The 25,670-nt window shown below is 39.9% G+C and overlaps 1 long non-coding RNA gene across 1 annotated transcript; it reads right to left on the reverse strand.

Annotated features, from left to right (window-relative positions):
- Positions 1-5,363: 5,363 nt before the first annotated feature.
- LOC120220092 lies at positions 5,364-25,479 on the reverse strand. The gene is made up of 3 exons (XR_005525458.1): positions 25,417-25,479; positions 13,894-14,023; positions 5,364-5,451 (listed from the first exon to the last, which is right to left on the reverse strand). It is a non-coding gene; the product is annotated as an uncharacterized LOC120220092 (long non-coding RNA).
- Positions 25,480-25,670: the final 191 nt, after the last annotated feature.

Below are 25,670 nucleotides of genomic sequence, written 5' to 3' on the forward strand. Positions count from 1 at the left end.
TATTTTTTGTTCATCTATTAGCTTTGATAGAGATTAATGGTTAATTAAAATATCACAGTATTAACTCTGTTGGGCATTTTTTGGTGATAGAAAGTATTTTTGGTGGTTGCTTAGTCAATCGTTAACTACTGTGTCCAGAACTGTGGTAGATTTTATAAGCTGTCCTCATTTTAAAAACTTTTGTGCTCTCAGGGTGCCTGGGTGGCTCAGTCAGTTTACCATCTAACTCTTGATCTCAGCTCAGGTCATAATCTCACAGTTCTTGAGTTTGAGTCCTGCTATAAGCACAGAGCCTGCTTGGGATTCTCTCTCTCCTTCTCTCTCTGCCTCTCCCCTGCTCTCTCTCTCTAAATACATAAACAAACTGAAGAAAACACCTTTGTGCTATCAAAAGGCAATGATTCTGACTTTTGAACTGCCTGTGTGTATATAGTTTCTTCTTAACATTCAGTGCACATGGTTAGTATCGCTTGGTCAGTTATGTAAGAAAGTTTTGTTGGGGGTGTGTGAGTGTGTGTGTATTTGTGTATGGCGTATATCATAAAGAACATGAGCACCCTCTTCTGGGTAACTTTGGAGGCTGTACTGAAAATATTCTGTCAATCTCTTTCCACTTCCTAACAATGAACAGCTTGAATATTCATCAAATTTGCTCCTGATTAAAGCACAACCTTTGAGTAATTTAATTATACCATGGATTTCTGAAACACTGATAAGTGCTAGTGTCAAAAAAACACTTCACTGCTAAATGTTACCCACTGGGAATAAGTGTTTGGCTTATGAAAAGGGGAAAAAATGCTGTTTCTACATTTCTCAGATTGAGTGTCTCCAGTGACTCTTAAATATACACAGTTATGCAAGAAGGAAGGAGAAGAAGAACAGACAAGGAGAGCAGACTTGAGCATTCTTTTGCCAGCTGTCAGTGCTTGAAGAGCAAGTTTATGCCCTCATATGCTCTAATACCAGCCACTGACATAATGCGATATTCTTTTCTTTAACTAGATTTTTTAAAAAATCAGGGACCTTTTAAATTACACTGCCTGGAGTTCCCCCACATGCTTCTGTGATAGCTATCGTATGAGACTGATGATGGGGATGGAATGTTCTTGCTTGATTCATTCATTCACTCACTCACTTATTCATTCTGTGAATATTTAGTGTGCACCTACTGTGTGTCAAGCACTCTTCCAGGTTCTTCTGGAGATCTGGGGAACAGACTGCAGCTCCTGATGTCATGGAGACTACATTTCTGAGTAGTGATAGATATAATGCAGAAGTACAAACACAGTATGTCACAGGACAATAATTTCTAGGTAGGAAAATGAGACAGAGTAAGTGGAATAAGAAGAGGTGTTGGTAAGCAGGGGGCATATTTTATATAGAGTGGTCAGAAAAGTACTATCGATAAGGTGACATTTGAGCAGGGACATGAGGTAAGTGCAAGTTTAAACCTTGTGGATATCAGAGAAAGAGCATTCGAGGAGAAGGAACAACAAGTGGAAGCCCCTCTGAGGTGTGGCCCTGGATTCCCTTTAAATATTTCCAATGCTGTGTAGCAACTCAGCACATAACAGAAGTTATGAGCCTGCTTGAGCTTTGGAATTCAAAAACTTGCATAAAATGCTACATATTAGCAATTGACAAATTATTTAAAATCTCTGAGTCTTTATTTTTCTCTCCTATAATTCCTTCTTCTATAGTTTCCTTCTTCCTAGCGATATTGTGAAAATTAAGTGAAATATTGCAGACAGAGTATAACACTGCAGATGGTATTGTGCTTAGTTCAGGAAGTGTTAGCTATCAAAGCGGAAAATGCTTCTTAGGGATGCTTGAATTTTCTGTAACATTTATGTATTAAATGGATCACAAATGTTAAACTGGAATGTTCTTCTAGTACTAGTCAAAAATCATAATGTAAGCAGAAATGTTTGTTTGTCTGTTGTCCTGGACAAGGTGCTTTACCTTCGTGAACCTTAGATTTTGCAAAATTAGGATATTAAATTAAATCGGTTACTGCAGTCTAAAGCCTGCAGGTCGTATGAAAGCTACTCTCCCTGTTTTAAACCCCCAAATAAAATGTTAAATTACCTTTGATAAGGGTAAGGAGGGGCTAGACTTCCAGGCTGGCTTTGGGCTGAATTGTGAGGCATGGAATTCAGTGTTTGAGGTCTCTGGCAATGGAGTCTGACAATCGGGCCAAAGCACTGTCCCCAAAGTTGTCCACTTTGCATTTTTACCTGAAGAGGATTGCTCTCCTCAAACTCCTGTTTTCTTGACATATTTTCAGGGGCTCCATTATTCAGATCTAACTCCAACACCTCGATTACCACTGAGCCTCCTTCACAGGATTAATTCTTGCTCCAAACCTTCTTCCCAAATTTCATTCCTTCTCTTTCTGCCTCTTGAGGGAATGCCCCTTTCCAAGCTCACTATGTAAGTCAGCTAAATATGGGGAGACGCAGTGTCAGAAGACTGTGAGGGGCAACTAAAGAAGCAGGAAGCAGGAAGGGTCCCTCTCGAACCGTTTCTATGGGGGAAATGCAGCCAAAAGATGGGGTGGGGAATCAGGAACCTAGTATATTCCTCATAAGGCCTCTTTGTCCCTGTTTGAAAAATTGTTGGAGGGTCATGTAACACAGGCTGCCTTACTCATCCTTAGAATCTTTAAACAGGATTAAACAGAACTGGTCAGAGCACTGACCGGACAGGGAGCTGCCCAGAAGCGAAATAATGTACAGGAGGCCTTGGCGTGGCTAGCTGTTAAGTAGCAGCTCCAGCAAAGTCTATTATGAGAAATTGCCCAGCTCATACCAAAACTCTCCCTCCTTTTTCCTTGCAGAATTTATCAGAACCCCCAGAACCTATTAATACTGATTCTGTAACTTACTGGATTTTGACTCTGGGCAAGTTGTTCAGCCTTTCTGAGTGTCCAGCTCTGTTTGTAAACTGAGGGTGATAACACTCAGTCAGCAGAGTTGCCTGGCACATAGTGTGGTTTCAGGGCATGGTAGCAATTATCAAAATAAAGAGGAAGCATGGTAGTTCTAAGGAGCTATGCATACTGTAAGGCGCTTGCCAGCTGGAAGATAACTATGTTAATTTTGGTAAGATACAAGTAACTATGAAATAAGAAATATAGGAAATGGCATGAAGAAGATCTGAAGAGTGAAAAGTCAGATATCTTGGATGTTAGATAATAAAGGTGTGGAGAAATTAATCACTCAGTTGGCAATCAGGCCTCATTGATTCCTCCTGAAGTTCCTAAGTGGCAGCAAATCTCCTATAGTAGAAACTCAGAGGCAGTGACAACATGTGAAATGGATGCTATGCAATAACCTTCACTGAGACCAAAATCCATTGTACTCATTGGGATCTTTGCATAATTACACATGCTCAAGGGACATTTACTGATGTTGTTAGCTCTTGTGGCTGCTAGCATGTGGCCACTGGGACAAATACCATCTTCATAAGAACTAGCTTCGCCTTTGCCATGTGGAGATATTATAACACAGTCAGAGCATAATTATTAGTTCTGTGCTGGTGACTCAGTTTTTCATTTTCACTTTTGTTTCCTTTTATTCCTAACGCTATGTAATAGTTATTTATTTGCTGTCAAAGGAAGTAGAGACTGGGAAATAGTTGCCTTAAAATATCTATAATCTGCCTTTCAAAACAAAAATAAACAAACATATAACTCTTGAAAAAATTATATTTAAACCACTTTAGGATTATTTAACACAACCTTTTTCATGTCAATAAGGATTTCAGGGAACACAAGATGAAAAAGGCTAAAACATTGTGAGAATATGTCCAATCTCTCTTTGTTTTTTTTTAATAAATTTTTTAATGTATATTCATTTTTGAGACACAGAGCATGAGCTGGGGAAGGGCAGAGAGAGGGAGATACAGATTTGGAAGCAGGCTCCAGGCTCTGAGGTGTCAGCACAGAGCACGATGTGGGCTCAAACACACAAACCATGAGATCATGACCTGAACCGAAGTTGGACACTCAACTGACTGAACCACCCAGGTGCCCCAATCTCTCTTTGACTTAAAGGCAGAAAATCAGAAAACAAGGAAATATACTTGCAGTTAACAGACTGAAAAAACTTAAATACGTGGTAAAATCCTAGTGGCTAAAGCTATGGAGAAGCAGGAAATTTTATTTCATTTCATTTCATTTTTGAGAAGCAAGCACTTTTGTACAAGATTGTGGTAGTTTAACCTTTTTGGAGGGGAAATGTTATACTATCCATACTATGTATGTAAGTATGCATAATACTTATGTACTATCCATAAGTATTTAAATGACACTTCCCCTTGCACTTTTTCCTGGGAATTTCAAAGCTAGGGCTTTTACTGTCAATATGCTTCCATAAATTTTCAAGTTAATGGACAAAGATGTTTAATGTGACTTACAACAACAACAACAACAATCAATGGAAACAACAGAAACTACTACCTATATTTCATAAACAGGACAACCATACATGTGATGAGATAACATTTTGTAGTCTTACCTGTTGGGGGGAGGATTGATTATCTTTTTCATCTGGTATATTGGGTACTTGCTTCAGGGAACAAACGGCACAGCAGAATGCACATGACAAATATGTAGAGAACATTTGGCTTTTGAGTTTCAAAAGCCTCGACCCTGCTATTTAGAAGCTTGTGCAGTGAACAAGAGAAACCTACCTATCTGACCTCCAAGATAAAAACTTGCTGGGTTGGGAGAAGGGAAGGAGTTACGAGGGGAGCATGTGCACTAGAAAGGAGCCTTCCATTTAAGGCTGAATCCAGGGATGGGAAGTAACAAAAGCTACAGATCCTTTTGCTGAGTCTAAGAGCAAAGAAAACTTGCCTCTAAGATAGATGCCTGCATTGGATTAGAATCTACAACCCCCTCCTCCCCTCCCACGACCACCAATTTTGACAGCATCTTGACATGGTGCTGAAAGAACAGAGTAGGAAGGAACGGCTCCCGAATGCCAGCCTGGCTCAGTAATCCCGTGTCTAAAGTGGCATAGACATATCAGGGAGATCCAAGGGACCTAAAGGAAATGGAGTAAGAGGCAGGGATGATCAACAGAAATCTACATGGGGCAGTGTTTGAGGGTCAGAGGGGACAGTATACATCTTAGCATCTGTTGGCACAGGAAGACAAGACATCTTGTTAGATGCCACACTCATGCCTTAGGACCTCTGTTCTACATAAGCCTCATGGAACTCAGAAATGCCATGCAGAAAAACCCTGCCTTGGCAGAGATGATGTTTGTGGCCACTCATGGCAACTGAATCCTGAGATAAAATAAGTTGAGCTAAAAAGAAATTAAGATAATTGAATGTCTTCCTTACCTGAGCTCTTGGAATGAGACAGTCTCTCGCTTCACATCGCGGAGTAAAATGTATGGAAAATAATGAGGCAAGTAACTATGCTCCAATGTGAAAGATCTGCAAGATAAATTTTAAATTAAAAAAGGGAAAAAACAATTTGAATAGTATGCATTCATTTGCATAAAAATGTTTTATGTGCTAAATGTTTCAAGGATATGGAATAAATGATTAACTGATTTCCTTTAGAGACTGAGACTTTTCATTTTATACCATTTTCTAAAGATTTTTTTAAACCAAGAGTATATATTACTGTTACAAAACATATTTATAATGTATAATAAAATCTCCTTTTCATCCTTATACCATGTTTTGTAATTCAGTACACTGAATTAGAATTCCATTTATGTAGCATTTATTTCAATAATTTTCAAATAAAGGATGAAAATATGGGTCCTAAATATCTTTTGAATGTATCATAAAGCTGTCAAAGAGAACTCCTTTGATTTTCTTTTTCAGTGACAAAGGGTGTTACAATGTGCCTTTAAGGAAAACAACTCTCTCTCCATCATTTCTGTAAAAGTCAACATGCAATTTTTCACACCACAAAACTATAAAAAGTTTTTCTTAAAATGTGTTGATAATCAGAACAAGGACATATGATTTGAAGCACTGGGCAAAGTCACACATTTTCATATGCCCTAGCCTATGGTCATACATGTCTGTAATACACACTGAATATATAAACAGAACTTAAATATTCAGAAAAGAATGGCTGCCTTCAAAGTTATCTTGCAGTTATTCTAAGTCTAAAAATATTTAGTAAGCCATTGTTTTGAATTGCTGTTAGAACTGATAGCATATTATTTTGAGTGTTATAACAGGTGCCCAGTAATCACCATTTGAGGGTGGATTTAAATTTCAATAGTGGCTAAAGGCCATTTAAAGTCAGGTATGGTGAATAAGATAGTTGTTCAACTGAGATAATAAATTTACAGTTAAAAAACAAGGGAGGCACTATAAAATAACATGATTATTCCATAAACTCTGAGGAAAGAATGTCTATACCCCAAAATAAACTATTTTTAAATGATTATTTATTTATTTTGAGAAAGAGAGCGAGCACATTTGAGTGTACATGTGAGTTGGGGAGAGGCAGAGAGAGAGAGTCCCAAGCAGGCTCTGCACGTCACTGGGGCTCAATCCCATGAACCATGGATTTCATGACCTGAGCTGAAATCAAAAGTCAGATGCTTGGGGCGCCTGGGTGGGTCAGTAGGTTAAGCATCGACTTCGTCTCAGGTCATGATCTCATGGTTCGTGGGTTCGAGCCCCGCGTCAGGCTCTGTGCTGACAGCTAGCTCAGAGCCTGGAGCCTGTTTCAGATTCTATACCTCCTTCTCTCTCTAACCCTCCCCTGCTCACACTCTCTCTCTCTCTCTCTCTCTCTCTCAGAAATAAATTAAAAGAAAAACATTAAAAAAAAAAAAAAACTAAGTCGGATGCTTAACCAATGGAGCCGCCCAGGTGCCCCGAAACTCTTGAATATCTGCAGCATCATTTGAATAACTGTACTGCCTTCCTACCAGGCTACTTTAAAATAATAATTTTGATGAATGAATTTTAGCCTCTCTGTTAAAAATCAGTCTAATGACTCATAATAGTAGCATTCTATATGTCGTAACTTTTTAAATACGGAACTACAAGATTTTAAAACCCAATTTAATGGGTGTAACCAATATTAAGAATATAGAAAAGAAAATATCAGAATTTATCATATGTAGTCAGCGTAAGTACTATTTTCTCAAATTCTGTTTCGGTTATGTATTTTTAGCCACATGTTCATTATTCAGTAAAAATTTATCGAGCCCCTGTTGTATGCTAAACCAGGGCTCTAGGCCAGAGTCTTGTCCTTGTTCAAATTTTGGGCAAGATACTCCTTTATTGTGTGTACGTCTGGCAAGGAGGAGGCTGTCCTTTGAATTGTAGGATATTTAGAAGCATCCTAGATATTATGGGCTGAACTATATCCCCCATATTTCATGGCCATGAGCAAGGAGTCCCCCACTCCTCTCCAGGTGAGTCTGTCCATGAGCTTCTAGGACTTCTCACTTGGCTGTCTGTCTGGGTTAGTAGAGCAAGAGATAAGCATAAACTGCTAGTTTCTTAAGGGCATAACATGACACAATGTATCCCATTGACGAAGAAGCCCTAAAGCCCAAATTAAATAGTAGGGAACATTGGCTTCACTCTTTGATGAGAACTGTATCAAAGAATTTGGGGGTCATGTTTCAAAACTCCACATCTTCAAACAACCACATGAGGTGTATTTTCTATTAATACATCCTAATCTTACAGGCAACTAAAACAAAGAGAGATCAAGTAATTTGTTCAAAGTCACTCAGCTTTCACATGTTATCTTTTGGTCTTCAAACTACAGTGATTCTGTTGTTCTGTCTCTACTTGCTGTTAGCTCATATAAAACTCTACATCCTTCAGGGGCGCCTTGGTGGCTCAGTTAGTTGGGCCTCCAACTTTGGATTTTGGCTCAGGTCATGATCAAGCCCCACAATGAGCCCCATGTCAAGCCCCACACTGGGCTCTGCACTAACAGCACAGAGCCAGCTTGGAATTCTCTCTTTCCCTCTCTCTCTTCCCCTTCCCTCCTCATGCATGAGCACACGCTCTCTCTAGTTCATAAATAAACTTTAAAGAAAAGAACAACAACACTCCATATCCTTCATAATTTATAGTCTGGAATAGCTGCTTAAAGGGTAAAAGACCCAGGGTTTCCATAAATTGAGGAAAATATGGGTAGAGATTTTATCTGATGGTGGGCAGATTAAAAGGTGAAGGAGCTCAGTACTCTGTGCAACAAATATGGAATGATTAGAAGATATGTGATCAACATGATGCTTGATTTTAAGCAAAATAATAATACATGAGAAAGTCACTCTGGACTTGAGGCCTTCTTGAAAAAAATTATTCCAGATAAAGTTGCACATGCACATGAGGCATGCGGTGAAACTCTTTGAGCTTTTACAAGGAAGTGCTCTAAGTAAAAAGTTATTTTATTAAAAGCCAAAACAACTCCTATCAGTACATAGCGGGAGTATGCGTATTTTTTATTGTGTCTCAGAACTGAATGCTAAATAGAGTCTAGTATTTTTTTTTTGGTAATGTAAATGTAACTGGTACTTAGCCATTTAATGCGAAAGTCAGTTCTGCCCTGTAAGAAAAGCCCTTGCTCTCTAACAGAAAATATAGTAATGTTTAAAATTCAGCAGAGTGCCAGGCACATTATTGGCTTATAGACCAAATAGATATCTTCCTACAAGGAAGACACAGGAGCTATTCAAAATTGTAGATATAATTTAAATGCATTCTTAAGTATACAGTGTATAGTGGCAGTTTGGTTTCCAATGGCATTCTTTAATTGAGATTTGTGCTTTCTGTTTAAAACAAAACAAAATGTCCTTTCCTTTTTAATCTGAAGAATCAGTACAGGGACTATGATTATTTTCTAGTCAGTGATAAATACCTTCTGTCCACGAAGTTCAGTATACCAGCAAGTAGAGAAGAGGATAATGGACTTGGTCACTGGCCTTCCACATTCCACGTGGGCTTGGAACCTGCCTGCTGCATTCACTCTTATAACCTCAATCCCTAGTACATTCGTGTGGAGCAGACATTCAACAGACAGTTACTGAATGAGATGTTTCCTTTGTTACAAGAAATAATATTTAATCATAGTGCATGTCCACTTATTGGACTTAAATTGGATTTATCAATACTTTATTTTTTTAATTTTTAAATGTTTTATTTATTTTTGAGAGAGAGACAGAGACAGAGAGAGAGAGAGAGAGAGCAGGGGAGGGTCAGAGAGAGAGGGAATCTGTCAGCTGTCAGCACAGAGCCCAACATAGGGCTTGAACCCACAAACCATGAGATCATGACCTGAGCTGAAGTCAGACACTTAACTGACTGAGCCACCCAGATGCCCCTATCAGGACTTTAAAAGATATTTTACCTCACTTCCCTAATTGCTATAGAGCAGCAGGGGCATTAAAGACCACTTCTCCTAAACTTTTTAAAAAATTCTTTTATTTTATTTTGAGAAAGAGAATGTATGCACACATGGGTGAGGGGCAGAGAAAGGGAGGGAGGAAGAGAGGAAGAGAGAGAGAGAGAGAGAGAGAGAGAGAGAGAGAGAGAGAGAATATTAAGCTGGCTCTATGCTTGGCATGGAGCTGGACATGGGGCTCAATCCTACAACCCTGGGATCATGACCTGAGCCGAAATCAAGAGTTGGACACTCAACCAAGTGAGACACCCAGGTGCCCCTAAACTTCTCCTTTTTTTTTTTTTTTTTTACTAATGAAGAAGCTGAGTCTAAAAACACACACTCTAGCTAGCACACCTGGTCAAAGTTCACAGATGCTGCAGAGACCCTAACCAGAGCTCCCCATCCAAGTGGACATAGATTTTGCCACACTAATTATTAAAGCCAAAGGAAACACATCTATATCTTACCGAGTCAAGTACATGCCCCTGTTCCCACTGGTGGAGCCTGGCCCAGACAAGAGTACAATCTATCACATAAACATGTCCAAGCATTTGTGGTTTCTTTTCCTTTTTTCTTTTCTTTCTTTCTTTCTTTCTTTCTTTCTTTCTTTCTTTCTTTCTTTCTTTCTTTCTTTCCTTTCTTTCTTTCTTTCTCTCTCTCTCTCTCTTTCTTTCTTTCAGCACTATTACCCTGTTAGATTTTTCAGTACCTTTACATCACCTATCTGACAACATTCAAATACTGAAGACAACAGGTACCTATTGTGCTTATTAATACAGTAGCTAGTATCTGATAGGTGCTCAATAAATTAACAGGAGGAAATAAAAAATAAAATTATGTTGTTACAACATCCCCCTGAGTCTCACTTATTCAATACATTGATTGAATCTTTGAAGGTTTACTCAGGACTGGCTTCTCCACTCAGGTTAGGAAGCATAGTGCCTAGGAACCATGAAGAGGCTCATGAAGACATTTCAATTTCTTTCAAAAATCAGAAGAAAAAATGAATATGATTCAGTTTGGATTAAACTCATCTTTATGCTAATGCAGTTCTAAAAGACAAGTTTAGTGTGATTTTGAAAAGAAAGAGCCAGGAAGGCAAGTCGCAAGTTATGATATGGTCCTGGGCTCTCTGGGATGCTTTAAGAACTGATGCATGAAGCTACAGACCTGCACAGAGCTCACTGAAAACCTACGGACATGAATATGGAGTTCAATGTATGTACCCATCAGTTGGAAAAAGTGAGCTGACGTCTGACTACTTTCTGAGAAATATACTTGGTTAACCAATGGTAGAGATGTTGAAGTCAAAGATGGAAACTCTGGATGAGCTGTTCTCTCACAGTTTACTGGGGAAAAGGATCATATGTTTTTCCTGTGGACCACCCAAAAGCCACATGTAAGGGATCAGTCACAGGATCCTCTGAGCTGCAAGGGGCTGCCAAGTTCCTAAGAAGCTGCGGACGGACGGAGTACATTACCAGCTGAGGCAGGAGCACACACCTTAGGTCAAGGAGAGCCAGGTGAGTGGTTCCTAACAGTAGGGACTGGGAGTATCTTTCTGAAAAAGAGAAAGTCTTCCAGGCTGAGAGGGAATGAAGCCAATTTACAACAGTGTCACTCAACCAGGAGCTTTCCTCCTCCACTGGCACTGACCCCTCTTCCTTTCTGCCAGAAAGCTGTTAGCAAGGGAGAGAGGAGGAACAAGGAAAGAAAGAAGCAAACCACAGCATCCTCAGCCATGTTGGCTGGGGATTGATTATTATATGAGAATTATATTACAAATTTCAGAATGAAGAAAATTGGAAATAACCTATTAACTTTTTATTGAGAGAGCAATTCAAACTCATGTCTGAGTTTTCTTTCAGTGGCCTGGGGGAATCATGGGAGAAAAAAAAATTTAAAAAAAGAGGCAATTTGTTCAGTATCATCCATTTCAGTGAAAATATTCTGAAAGAGTCAATACCTTCACATATGGTTTCACAAATTCAGATTTCCCACCACTTGAATATTCATTATTTCACACTGTGGAATAATCATTCTTCATGTAAACAAGCAAATAAAATGAGCATAGAATTTAATTCATGATTCTACACGCCAAGTCATAAGTGAGGGGGGAGAGTTCCCACAGAGCCTTCTGAAAGAAGAAGATAGCAGTCAATGACAGCATGGCATCCAGGCAGCAAAAGGAAGAGGCCTGGGTGATATTGAGGCAATTTCCATGTTATGTTGCAGACTACTGATCACATCAGCCAATCTATTCTGGATACACACTACACACGTGTTTGTGATCATTTCTGTTTATATACAAATATTTGTGGAAAATATGGAATATTTTGAAAATGTAGAGAACTTAATATCAACCTGTTTTCATATGGGGGAGTTGAATGGAACTGTTGAGCATTCAAAGTAAATGTCCCAAATATGCTATTTTTCAAGTTTCTTCACTGTGTCAACCTAGAAATTTCTTGTTGTTTTTTTTTTACTTGTTTTCACCATCTGCCACCATACAATGTTAGTAGAATATTATTGACTATATTCCCTCTGCTGTACTTTTCATCTCTGTGACTTATTCATTCTATAAGTGAACGTCTGTACCTTTTAAGCCCCTTTATCTATTTTGCCCATCCCTCACCCCCAACCCTCTGGCAACCACCAGTTTGCTCTCTGTATTCAAAAGTCTGGGTTTTTTTTAGTTTGTTTGATTTCTGTAGATTCCACATATAAATGAAATTATGTGGTATTTGTGTGATTTATTTCACTTAGCATGTCAACCCTAGATATTTCTCTCAATTTCTACATAATTTTAATATACAATGTATTTGTGAAGACAGTTTCCTAATAATTCTAATGATAATGAGAAACCACTTACAAATTTAAGTATCCTATTTATCTATTTCCCCAAATACAAGCATAAATTCTGTTTTCCTGATAACATAGGATATGATTTGCTTATGTGTTGCAGACTATGAGTTTGGAGTTCTCTCTTGTCCAGCAAGAGAGCCGCCGCAGAACTGAATACAAGAGAGGCTGATGTCAAGGAGAAGACAAGAACCTTGAACAGGGGTTTTGACTTCATATTGATTGAGCTCACAAGCTATTACCCACGTGGTGAACATGAAGAAAACAAGATCTTATAGAGGCAAATGTGGAGAAAACAATCAGACAGTAATCATGAATTTGTGTGTGTAAGAAGCAAAGAGTCTGGGGGGCAAGTGGGTTTGTGATCGAAGTACAGCAGTATATTGGCATCAGATGGAAAATAATTTCCTGCAGGTGCTATAACAAGTTACTTGTGATCCCATTCTAACCTATTTATGTAAGTAGAACCTATTTTCCCACACTTAAGGAAATTAACTAATGATGATTTTGCTCACAAGTACCTGACCATGGAAAGGTGGGTGTGAGGGTTTGAATTGAAATGCACAGTCACACAATTGTTTTTAAGGTACAGAAGACACATCTTAGAATTTATATAACAGTCATTCCTGTCTGGTTCTTTTTAGATTTTTCTTATTGTTATTTCCAGTGATTATTTTTCAGATATAAAGACATGTTAAAGTATTTACTGATGGAAACACTGGCAGATACCTACCCACAGCCCTTCGCAGAAATGGTATTTTAAGCCCATCCTATCTTTCCCAGTAACATCCCATTCAAACCCAGTTTGTTGCATTCTACATTTATGGGCCACCAAAGTGGTGCCACACACTGAGCTTACAATGAATGGGTTACAAATATGATTGGCCTATACTTCCTATCTTTAAGGAGACCATTGATTTATCCAATAAGCATTTTCTGTGAGCCTATTCTGTGCAACATTTCCTGTAAAGTTGGCGACACAGGAAGCAGCCAAGATTCTGCCATATGGAGCTTACATATTATAGTAGGAAGGTAAATAGTGAGAAGGTAAATTGGATCAAAATTGTTATACAGAAGCAGAGGGTATTAAGATAGCACATGACAAAGGCACCTTAGTCTGGAATATTAGGTAGGCTTCTGTGTTAACATCAAGTATTACATTAAAAGAAGTATAATAAAACCAGAGGATTTGGGATGTCTGGGTGGCTCAGTCAGTTGAGCATCTGAACTGAGCTCAGATCATGGTCTCACAGTTTGTGAGTTCGAGCCCCGCACTGGGCTCTGTGCTGACAGCTAAAAGCCTGGAGCCTGCTTCAGATTCTGTGTCTCCCTCTCTCTCTGCACCTCTCCCATCTCATTCTGTGTGTGTGTCTCTCTCTCTCAAAAATAACTAAGCATTAAAATAATTTTTTAAAAAACCCCAGAGAATTATAAGTTGAAAGAAACATTTTCAAAGTACAAAGAGCACTGAGATAAGAGTGACCAGTTTTGATTGGTTTACGACTAAAGGAAGTGAAAATCTAGGCTTCCCAGAATAGATGTCATTGGACTGAGCAATGAGGGACATTTTATTAGGGTACAGTCTAAGGCAATCTAACAACCTTCAAAACATAACGGCATGAACAAAGTACTACCTTGTAACAGATCAAAGATCAGATGATGCTATCATCCTCCAGATATGATGTTCATCCTTGACTCGGGCTGCTACAGCTCCTGTCATCATATGTCATATGATGTCATCATCCTGTGTCTTATGGATCCCACCTGGCCACAAGGAAAAAAGGAAGTAGATTGGTATGCAAAAACAAGAAAAAGTAACTGTTAAAATTTAAAGTGAAAAAAGTAGGAAAGTAAGTTGTATAATAATATAAATGGTATTAACTCATTTTTATTAACGATAGCATATATGTGCCACTTGAAATAAAGATATTTTTTAAAATAAAGGCATATACATGCATAGACATATATCCACATATACTTCTATATAGAAAGTTGTATATTCCTGTGAGCAATGGAAGTAGGAGGTGGGGGGAACCCTCTTATTTTATGTAGTTCTATATTATTTGAAGTTTTATGTGTATTACTCTTATTAATATGTGTGATATAAAAAGAAGAAAGGGTATCACAGTGTTAACGCGCTTATATTTTCTCTTCATAAACTCCCATGAACACAAATGCACACAAAATATACATAAAGCCAAAAAAACATTACCTTTAATTAACCTTTATATAGAAATAAAGCCATGCAGAGAAAAATACATTTCTCTTGCTTAATTTATAGATTATGCTAAGGAACAAGTAATCCAACATTGATTTCACTACTCGAAGAGTTGCATAAAATTGTTCTATTTCTTATTCTATCATTGAGCATGACGGATCCCTAGCTAGAAAAATAATAGCACTAAGTAATAACTGACTTTTTTTTTAACTTCAGGATGTTAACCTATGGTTGCTAGATCATTTTTTAACATTAAGACTATTTTCTCTTCAGGGCAGTTTTAGGTTCACAGCAAAATTGAGCAGAAGGGACAGAGATTTTGTATACACTCTACCCCACCACAAGCATAGCCTCCTTTATTATCATCTTCCACTACCTGGATGGCAGAATGTTTATAATTGATGACATTACATTGACACACTGTAATCACCCAAAGTCCACAGTTTAAATTACAGTCATTCTGGCACTATATATTACATAGGTTTGGACAAATGTAAAATGACACATATCCATGATTAGGATATCAAACAGTATTTTCACTGCCTTAAATATCCTCTGTGTGCCATTTATTCATCCCTCCCTCCACCACAACCTCTGGCAAACACTGTCATTTTTACTGTCTCCAGAGCTTTGCCTTTTCCAGAAGGTCATATAGCCAGAATCATATATGTGCCGCCTTTTCAGATTGACTTCCAATGTTTAAATACACATTTAAGTTTCCTCCATGCCTCTTCATGGCTTAATAGCTTGATTAATTTTTTTTAAATCAAACATGTTCCTCTCACCTCATTTGTACTTAACAACCTGTAACACTAAGGTAAAACAAGGAATCCTTTAAAATAAAACCTTTACAAATCTTGAAAATAAATGGGAAAAGTGCTCTCCTTAATGATACAGCAAATGATACAAATGATCCTGCAAAAATTATTAGTAGTAAGACAAAAATTAACAGGACAGCGAAGGATTGAGAGTGTGGAATACTTGGGAATAAACTTAACCAAAGACGTTTACATTGAAAATTACAAAACATTGACAAAAATTAAAGACATAAATGAATGGAAATGCCTATCAAAATCACAATGGCAGGGTGTCTGGGTGGCTCAGTCGGTTATGTGACTGACTCATGGTTTCAGCTCCAGTTCACTGTTCTCATGGTTTGTGGGTTCAAGCCCTGTGTCGGGCTCCATGCTGACAGCGCAGAGCCCACTTTGGATTCTCTCTCTCTCTCTCTCTCTCTCTCTCTTTCTCTCTCTCTCCCTGACCCTCCCCACTCATGTCTTCTTTTTCTCAAAACAATAAACTTAAAAAAATCCCAATAGCATTTTTCACAGAAATAATGAAAACAATCCTAAAATTCATATAAAACCACTGAGACCTTGACTGGCCAAAACAATCTTAAGAACCAAGCTGAAGGCATCACACTTTCTGATTTCAAACAATAAAGTTATAAGAATCAAAATAGTTGTACTGACATAAAGACATAGATCAATGGAACATAATAGAGAGCTCAGAAATAAACCAAAGCATATGTGTTTAACTGATCTTTGACAAGATTACCAACAATACCCAAGGGGGATAGGACAGTTTCTTCAGCAAATGGTGTTGTGAAACCTGGATATCCACATGTGTTCTTACAACAGTTAAAAAAAAAAAAGAGAGAGAGAGAGAGACAGAGAGGATGTGAATAATCAGTCCCCAGTATTTAATTAGGTAGTTGGGGTTGGTAACTAAATAAAAGTCTCATCAATATCTCTAATTTCCAGTTGTGATCTTAGAGATGTGTATTTTATATTTTGGATAATTGGAAGGTATAAAATTATCTCAAGCTCTCAAGAATTATTGGGGATAGGACAGTTTCTTCAGCAAATGGTGTTGTGAAACCTGGATATCCACATGTGTTCTTACAACAGTTAAAAAAAAAAAAAAAAGAGAGAGAGAGACAGAGAGGATGTGAATAATCAGTCCCCAGTATTTAATTAGGTAGTTGGGGTTGGTAACTAAATAAAAGTCTCATCAATATCTCTAATTTCCAGTTGTGATCTTAGAGATGTGTATTTTATATTTTGGATAATTGGAAGGTATAAAATTATCTCAAGCTCTCAAGAATTATTGGGTACAGGGACACCTGACTGGCTCAGTCGATTGAGCGTCTGACTTCAGCTCAGGGCTTGATCTTGCAGTTCATAGGTTCAAGTCCCACATCAGGCTCTCTGCTGCCAGTGGCTCTCTGCTGCCAGTGACGAGCCTGCTTAGGATTCTCTGTCTCCCTCTCTGTCTGCTCCTCCCTTGCTCATGTGGTGTGGGCGTGCACTCTCTCTCTCTCTCAAATAAACATTTAAAAAAAGAAGAATTATTGGCTTCAAATTTGGCTTCACCTCCAGTTAGCTGTATGAACTTGAGCAAGTCTTTAACTTATCCATGACTCAGTTCCATTATTTGCAAACTCTGGATAACACTAACTAATTTGTAGTGGTATAAGAAGCTTATCACAGTGACTGGCACATAGCAAATCCTCATTAAAAGTCACTTCTAACAAAGCTGTTGATATCTGCTGACCATGATTTGGGGAAAGGATTCTTTCATTCTCTGTCTTCTCTCTCTTCCTCCCCCTCTTGCTGTTTCTCTTCCTTCCTTCCTTCTCTTTCAGTGATTTTTGGGGTTTTAACCTGTTTTCTATTTCTGCCAAAGAACCTATGTAATTATACCTTTCTTCTGGGTATTATCTGCCAAGCAGGTGTAAAAGTGCAGTGCAATGTAATTTAGTAAAGATCTAATTTTAGGTATTGGATTTGTGTTTGTCTGTGTGAGTGGTCCAGCAATGCCATCACACACACTTGTCAAGCTGTGTGAAAGGACCTTGGCTGGCAGAGAATATGACCATGAAGTGACAAAGGGGTCAATTTTCCAATGACTCATGCTTTAATTAATCTGAGTTTGCTTTTTACTTAAAGGTTCAGATTGGTAAGGAATAAGTAAATGTGTTCTTACAATTGTTGAATAGGATGAGTTTTTCTTTGGACTCATTTAGAGTAGATGCAAAAGCCATTTTGTCATATTGAAGCACAAGGTCTAAATACCATCTGGAGAATTTACTAAAATGAAAAGCATGCAGTGTATAATTTGGATTACAGACTTTTATTAAAGATATGAAAGAATTCATCTGATTTTTCCTATCTTTATCATCTGTAAGGATCTTATTAATATATGTATGTAACTATTCCCTAAAACAAGAATAAAATTCTTAGAGATTGCAAATATTCCCAAGTAAACTCTTTTTTAAAATTTTTTTAGTGCTTATTTATTTTTGAGAGACAGAGCATGAGTAGGGGAGGGGCAAAGAGAGAAGGAGACACAGAATCCAAAGCAACCTCCAGGCTCTGAGCTGTCAGCACAGAGCCTTACATGGGGCTCAAATCCACGAACCATGAGATCATGACCTGAGCCGAAGTCAGATGCTTAACCGACTGAGCCACCCAGGCGCCCCGTAAAACTATTTTTAAGAACATCATAACAATCCCTGTCAAAGCTCTACTTATAAACATCAAAGAAATGGGAAAACTTTCACTTTGAATTTTATGTTATTGGAAAGTGTGTGTACATCAGGAAGCCTCCCAAAAAGAAGGTTACCAATATTCTTATTAACCCCTGAAGAAAATTCCCAAGATCAACTGAGAAGCTTGGAATTTAAGGAGAAAGAATAAATAAAAAACATTTGAAGGAAAAAGAAATGAGAATTTTGAAAAGAAAAAAAAGGAGATAGAAGAAAAGAAATGATTTTTAAGTTTTTATGGTAAGTCGTGGTGTATGACAGTCACTTAGGATGTCAATGTCATTCATAGGCCATCTCCCTACCATTGTTGTAGGTCTTTTTTTTTTTTTTTTTTAACATTTTATTTATTTCTGAGAAAGAGAGAACAGCATGAGCAGGGGAGGGTTGGAGACAGAGGGAGACACAGAATCTGAAGCAGGCTCCAGGCTCTGAGCTAGCTGTTAGCACAGAGCCCGATGTGGGGTTTGAACCCACAATCCGTGAGATGGTGACCTGAGCTGAAGTCAGACGCTCAAGTGACTGAGCCACCCAGTCACCCGCAAGTTGTAGGTCTTATATCTTGTCTTTTTAGCAGCTTTATGTACTAGATTCTCTGATGCCAGATATTATTCTGGTCTTTTACTTTGTAAACTCATATATTCCTTCTTACAAAGCAATGTGGATGGTCCAGTTAATCTCCATTTTACTATAAGGAAGCTGAGTAAAAAGAGTTTAAGAGCCTTGCTCAAGGTCACAAAACAAGGGAGTGGTAGAGTCAGGATATGAGGAACACAGTCAACTTCCAAAATTTGAGTAATCCTTTCTTATTATGCTAGACCTTTTTTTCAGGCAGGAAGACTTTAGGCAAATTGTATCCATTCTTTGTGCTTTATTCAAAAATTGCAGTGAGCACCCTCCTACACTGTTGGTGGGAATGTAAACTGGTGCAGCCCCTTGGAAAAAGGTGTGGAGTTTCCTCAACAAATTAACAATAGAACTCCCCTAGGACCCAGCAATAGTGCTGCTAGGAATTTACCCAAGGGGTACAGGAGTGTTGATGCATAGGGGGCACATGTACCCCAATGTTCATAGCAGCACTCTCAACAATAGCCAAATCATGGAAAGAGCCTAAGTGTTCATCAACTGATGAATGGATCAAGAAGATGTGGTTTATCTATACAACGGACTACTACACAGCAATGAGAAGGAATGAAATCTGGCCATTCGTAAACGTGGATGGAACTTGAGAGTATTATGCTCAGTGAAATAAGTCAGGCAGAGAAGGACAAATACCATATGTTTTCACTCATATGTGGAACAGAAGAAACTTAACAGAGGACCATGGGGAAGGGGAAAAATAGATAAGGAGAAGGGAGGGGGTAAACCATAAGAGACTCTTAAATACTAAGAACAAACTGAGGGTTGAAGGGGTTGGGGGAGAGGGGAAAAGAGGTGATGGGCATGAAGGAGGGCAATTGTTGGAATGAGCATTGAGTGTTATATGGAAACCAACTTGACAATAAAAAAAAAATTGCAGTGGGTGATAGGAGATTAACACAAAGTGATTGTGATCCATGAGTCTGTGAGGGAGTGATCCAAGGAGAAAGTCAAGAACAATGAGCATTTTGGAAAATGCAGCTAATGATGAAAGATAAAAATAAATATCATGACTGAGCCTTTGAGAAGGGGAGGAGTTTCTTCTAATTACGTTCATGGAATAATAGTGGTAGAAGTTGTACTAGCAGTTGACAATGGTGTCCATCTTTATTTCTCCAGAGACATTTTGTTTATGCTTCAGCAAGAAAAATATTTTTGCCTAAAGCCTGTGACATTTTCAAATTTGCAATGGAAACTGCATAACATCTTTTTTCTTAGAAAGTTACAAGGGTAGGAGAAAAATCATGACTCTGCTGTTTACTATCTATAAAAGCTTAGCTGAGATTTTTAATTTCTCTGAGCCTGTGTTTTCTTGTCTACACAAGTGATACATACTTATGAGGTTGATGAGGATATTGAGTTATGACAGTAGGGGTACTTAGCATTCTATCCAGCATCTACTTAATACTGAGAGTCATTATTATGATTACTGTTACAATTCTTATTCCCTGAGGTCAATGGTAGATCTTCTGACATGCATTTTGGTCTTCTAAATTTGCATGTGTTCAAACCCGGCCATATTTACACAGACATCTTTTGTTTAAAATAAAGATGTAAATAGAAATAGTGAAAACATTTTGTGATGTGAATTCACACTGCTCGTTGACAACTGAATTTATATATCAGTTATTATTTTTTTAATGTTTATTTTTGAGAGACAGAGACATAAAGCAAGCAGGAAAAGGGCAGAGAGAGAAGGAGACCAAGTCCCAAGCAGGCTCCATACCATCAGCACAGAGCCTGATATGGGGCTCAAAGCCACAAACTGTGAGCTCATGACCTAAGCCGAAACCAAGAGTTAGATGCTTAACTGACTGAGCCACCCAGGGGCCCCTAGTAGTTATGCTTATTAATTAAGAATGATCCTGGGGCCCCTGGGTGGCTGTGAATTAAGTGTCTAACTCTTGATTTCAGCTCAGGTCATGATCTCATGATCCTGAGATGGAGCCCGATAGGGCACTGTTGTAAGCATGGAGTCTGCTTGGGATTCTCTCTCCCTCTCTCTCTCTCTCTCTCTCTCTCTCTCTGTTCCTACCCCAACGAGTGCATGCACATGCACACACATTCTCAGTCAAAATAAATAGATAAGTAAATGTTTCATAAAGAAGAATGATCTTATTTGAATGCTAGTAATTCCATAGAAGCTTATGAAATCTTATTTTGTGAGGAAGTTTCAAACCAAGTAAACATGTACACATTCTTGTATATTGTATTTAAGCTATTTTTTTCCCCAAAGTAGGCTTCAAGCCTAGTGCAGCACCCAAAGCTGAGTTTGAGCTCACAACCCTGAGATCAAAACCTGAGCCAAGATCAAGAGTCAGACACTTAGCTAACTGAGCCCCCCAAATGCTCCTGGATTGCAGCCAATTTAAGAGTGAGACATAAGTAAGTAAAGATGCCTTTACTTGATCTTTGAGTTGACAATGATAATACTGTCATTTATTATAAAATGAGAATTCTTGAAAATATTCCCACACCAACTCCTAGACTGTCCAGCCCTCTGCAAGCCAAATATATAAGCAAATAATCACACAGACATGTTATTGGCCTTTGTTCTTGTACTCACTAGTCAAGTACAGATTTGGAAAGTTTTAGGTTAGCAGCATAAGCAGAGTTAAATATATGACATTTGACTTCCACTCATTACTTATGTCTAGTATTTTAAATATCATATGGATAGTATTTCCTCCTGTATTAAGTTGCTATGGGTAATATTTTAAATTATTTTTTCTTCTTTGCCAGAAGAGATATAGGAAGATGAAACCCAAGCATGTTATTCTATTATTCCTGAGAGCAAGATTTAATTGCCTGAATAATTCAAGTTCATCTCCTGCAGTTTGGTACTTCAGTGTTTGTCATTTTGATCCCCTTTGAGATTCAAAACGGTTGCTTTTATAACCCAAATTTTGCTTACTTGCTCGTTTTACCAAATGTTGACCTGGAATATGTTGGATTTATAATATATCCCACTCCAGCATAAACTCTGTGAAGGCAGAGATTTTGTCAACCACTTTATAGTACCAAGAACAGTACTAACACGCAATAAGCATGCAGTCCTTACTTGTTGAATACCTAAGTCAAGGCTTCTCAGTCTTGGCACTATTGACATTTTCTGAATAAATCTCTATTGTATCCAGCTTTCTTTTGTACTGGAGGAGGTTGAGCAGTATCCTTGGCCAAGACACTCTAGATGCCAGCAGGTGCCAATAGCATCTTTCTATCCCCCTTCCTCTACCCAGTTGTGACAACTTCAAATGTCTCCAAACAATGCCAAATGGTTCCTGGGGGAGGGAAGGGCCCAAATCTCCCTCTGTTGAGAACCACTGCAGTAAATTAATGAACTGCCTTGGCACATAAAAAGAAGTCATCACAAACATAAATCCCTGGTAGAAAACAAAAGAATCTGGAAACTGATTTACATGATCAATATAGGCCACTGAAATGGATCGCTCACGCCTCACCCTAGGTAACACGATTGCTGAGCCAATGCAATAATCTGTTATAGTAAGAAAGAACTTTTCTGTCGTCTTGTGGCAGAAGAGAAGGTGTCACCCTCAGCCACTGAGAATAATATTGTGGCAGTGTTTATATCATCCATCCGACTTCCCCCAACCTAGTTTTCTAGAGACCCCACTGTCATTTCTAGGTCTGAAGATAGAGGTTTTAACCCCGAAGTCTACAAAATATTTAACACTGCAAATGCAGTATGGGACTCTGGGTTATTTTGGTGATGCAGCTGCTGGTAGCTCATACATTTCTGGAACGTGAAAAGCATCCTGTGACAATGTGCAATTGTTGTCTAAGCTATGACACATTTGCCATTTGCCACGGTTCTGGCTTCCTTCACATGGTGTTTGGAGGACTGGAAAAATCTGCCACCATATTAGCGAGGAGAAATGTTGGGGGTGAAGAAAGACCTAGGGGAACAGGTTCAAGAATCACACTTCAGCTGTGCCAAGTTCTCAGCTCAGACGAAAGGCTTGTGGGCAACAGCTTACATAAATCACTCTCTCTGTCTAAAGGGCTAGGTTTAGATGTTTATGTTTGGACGACCCTGGGCAAGTTACCTAGCCTTTCTAAGCCTGGATGGACCATCCATAAAAGAGGGGATTGAGGTGATGTTGAAATGATGTATTTAAAACACTTAGCACAACGTCTGGCATGCAGTAAGAACGGAATTGATGTAAGCTATTATAATCATCATTAAGCAGGAGATGTTATAGCCATAAGCTAGTTGACTGTGATGGAAAGAGCGAGGATGCAAGGACAATGAGGGCATAGCGATTCTGGTAGAATCATGGTTCAGTTACTTCCTAGCTGTGTGAACCCTTGTATGAATCACCCTAAGTTCTATTGTGCTGCAGTTAACAAAAGACAAAAATCTCAGGTACTTGCAACCCCAAATGCATTTCTTGCTCAGCTCCATGTTCATAAAGCCCAGGTGCCGCTCTGCTCTTCATAAATCTTTTTTTTTTTTTTTAAGTTTACTTACTTTTGAGAGAGAGACAGCGAGCACAGGCACGGGGGTGGGGGGCAGAGCCAGAGGAGGAGAGAAGAGCAAGCAGGATCTGTGCTGTCAGCGCAGAGTCTGGTGCGGGGCTCCATCCCACAACCCATGAGATCATGACCTGAGCTGAAATCAAGAGTAGGACGCTTTAATAGACTGAGCCACTCAGGTGCTCCTGCTCTTCATCAATCTTTGGCCAGGACCCAGGCTGTCCGAGTAGCCTCTGTGTGACATGTTGTATTCATGGTGGTATAAGAAAACAAACAAGATGGCAAATCTCTAAAGGTTCTGAATGCACACATCACCTTGCCCATCTTTCAGTGGCCAAAGCAAATAAAATGGCAGCTCCAAAAAGGCAAGGAAGGCCACACAGAGGAGGGGCACTGCAGAGTGGTAAGACAGTGCTACAACTGACCCCATCTCCCCTGAGAACCACTGAGCTTTCACCTTTGCTTTTCATTATTATTTGTGTGGGCACTAAGAAATATAACTAATCCGTGTGGACAGATTACGGTGGGCCAGACTGCCTTAGATACATTATCTACGAAACCTCATTGAGTCCTTGTAACAAACAGCTGAGGTAGATATTATTGGCTCCAGTTTTTACAGATTAAAATAACAACTGAGGTCTTGAAGAGGCTAAGTCACTTCACACATAAGATTATATACATGTGGGGCCCCTGGGTGCCTTAGTCAGTTGGGCGTCCGACTTTCGCTTAGGTCATGATCTCGCGGTTCGTGGGTTCGAGCCCCGCGTCGGGCTCTGTGCTGACTGTCAGCTCAGAGCCTGGAGCCTGTTTCAGTCTGTGTCTCCCTCTCTCTCTGACCCTCCCCTGCTCACGCTGTCTCTCTCTCTCCTAGAAATAAAAAAAAATAAAAAAAAAAAGATTATATACATGCATGTCAGGCCACATACTAAGTACTTGATACCTTCCTTCTCTCCCCCTCCCCTTGTTAAGTTGTATAATGGTTTATTTTGGAAACAACTGTTTCCAATTGTTTTAGACTCTCTGTATGTAGCAGTAGGAACAAAATGGGGGGATTGCAGATGGTGCAACTAGCCCTTTGGAGTGCTTACGAAATTTCTAGTCTCAAACAAAACCCATCGGCCGGGGCATCTACCCTGGATGTGCTCTCTCTGACCCACGTTTGGCCTGCTGGCTCCCCTTTGCAGACCCTTAACTACGCATTTCCATTTTCATCCCCCACTCTTAAATATCAGTCACTCCTCCCCACCCCAAACTCCAAACCTTTTTGGCAAATCTTTGTAGTAAACAGATGGGGTATCTGTGTTGCTCGGAGACCACTTCATATGTGGAATCCAGTCCAGAGCGAGTGAGAAGGAAAGGGCGTATCAGCAGCATGACTGACTGGTTACGTGCTCTCCTCTTCCTTTTTTCTTCTTTTTCTTTCCCTTTCCCCTCCTACTCTTCCCTTCTACGAACCCTTACGCCCCTTCTCTCTCTCTTTCTCTCTCTCTTAAATTCAGCTCTGGCTTCATTATCTGTTAACTGTTTAAACTAGAGCCGACCACATCCCTTCCATGGTCCTCAATTTCCTCACCTCTAAAATGAGAAGAATAGTATACTAACCCACGGGGCTTTTGTGAATATGTGATGTTTATAAAGCCCTTTGCACAATTTCTGACTCAGAGAAGGAACTCAATTGTTTTGTTGTTGTGGTCTATTATTTCCGTCAAGGTTAGCAGACCAAGGGAGGGGAAAAGGTATGAGTCTGGGAGGCAAGGGCGCATTACTATTAGGATGAATTTGGAGGAGCTGCATTTGGGGGTTATTTGTGCCGCAAAGGGTCTCGGTAGAAGAGCCTGAGTTACGGAGGAACTTGAATTTCAGTCCCTGGGTGGCCCCTCATGAGCTGTGCGTTACCTTGGCTGATTCGGCCTCTGGAAGTGTATTTTCTACTTTTAACGTGGGCATGGCCTCACCCAGCGGCCTCGAGAACTACCCGCGTGGCGCACGGTCCCACAGTCAGGCTGACTTTGGTCCCCCGTCCCTTCCAGCCGCGTGCGTCGAGCTCAGCCCGACCCGCTCCGGGTGCTGGGGGAAGGGGCCGCGTTACCCCGGTTCTCGGATGCACCCCGACACCCGGGGCTGCCCGGCCGCGCCGCGGGCGCTCCCGGGAGGCGTGTGCGAACGAACCAACGAGTCAACAGGCTTTCTTTGGTGTGCGGGAGTCGGCGGACCTCACACCCCTCCCCTGGTAAGGGGCGGGTGCCCTTCTCTCACCTGGAGCCCCCGTCTTCAGTGTGGGAACCAGTGCCGCCGACGGAGCCAGCACGCAGTCCCCGCGCGCCCGCCCCGAAGTTTCCCCGCGGCCCGAGGGCAGCCGGCGGGCGCGCGCCGCGCGGGAGGAGCGGAGCCAGGCTCCCGGCCTCGCCCGCCCCCCGCTCCCCCTCCCGGAGGCAGCTGGCCAATGGCGGCCCTCCCCGGGCGCTCCCCCCCCCCCGCCGCCTCTCCCCCTCCCCGCCGCCCCCCTGCTT

The sequence above is a fragment of the Hyaena hyaena genome, unplaced genomic scaffold, assembly GCF_003009895.1.
Source record: "Hyaena hyaena isolate Hyena2069 unplaced genomic scaffold, ASM300989v1 scaffold_665, whole genome shotgun sequence".
Classification (NCBI taxonomy): Eukaryota; Metazoa; Chordata; class Mammalia; order Carnivora; family Hyaenidae; genus Hyaena; species Hyaena hyaena.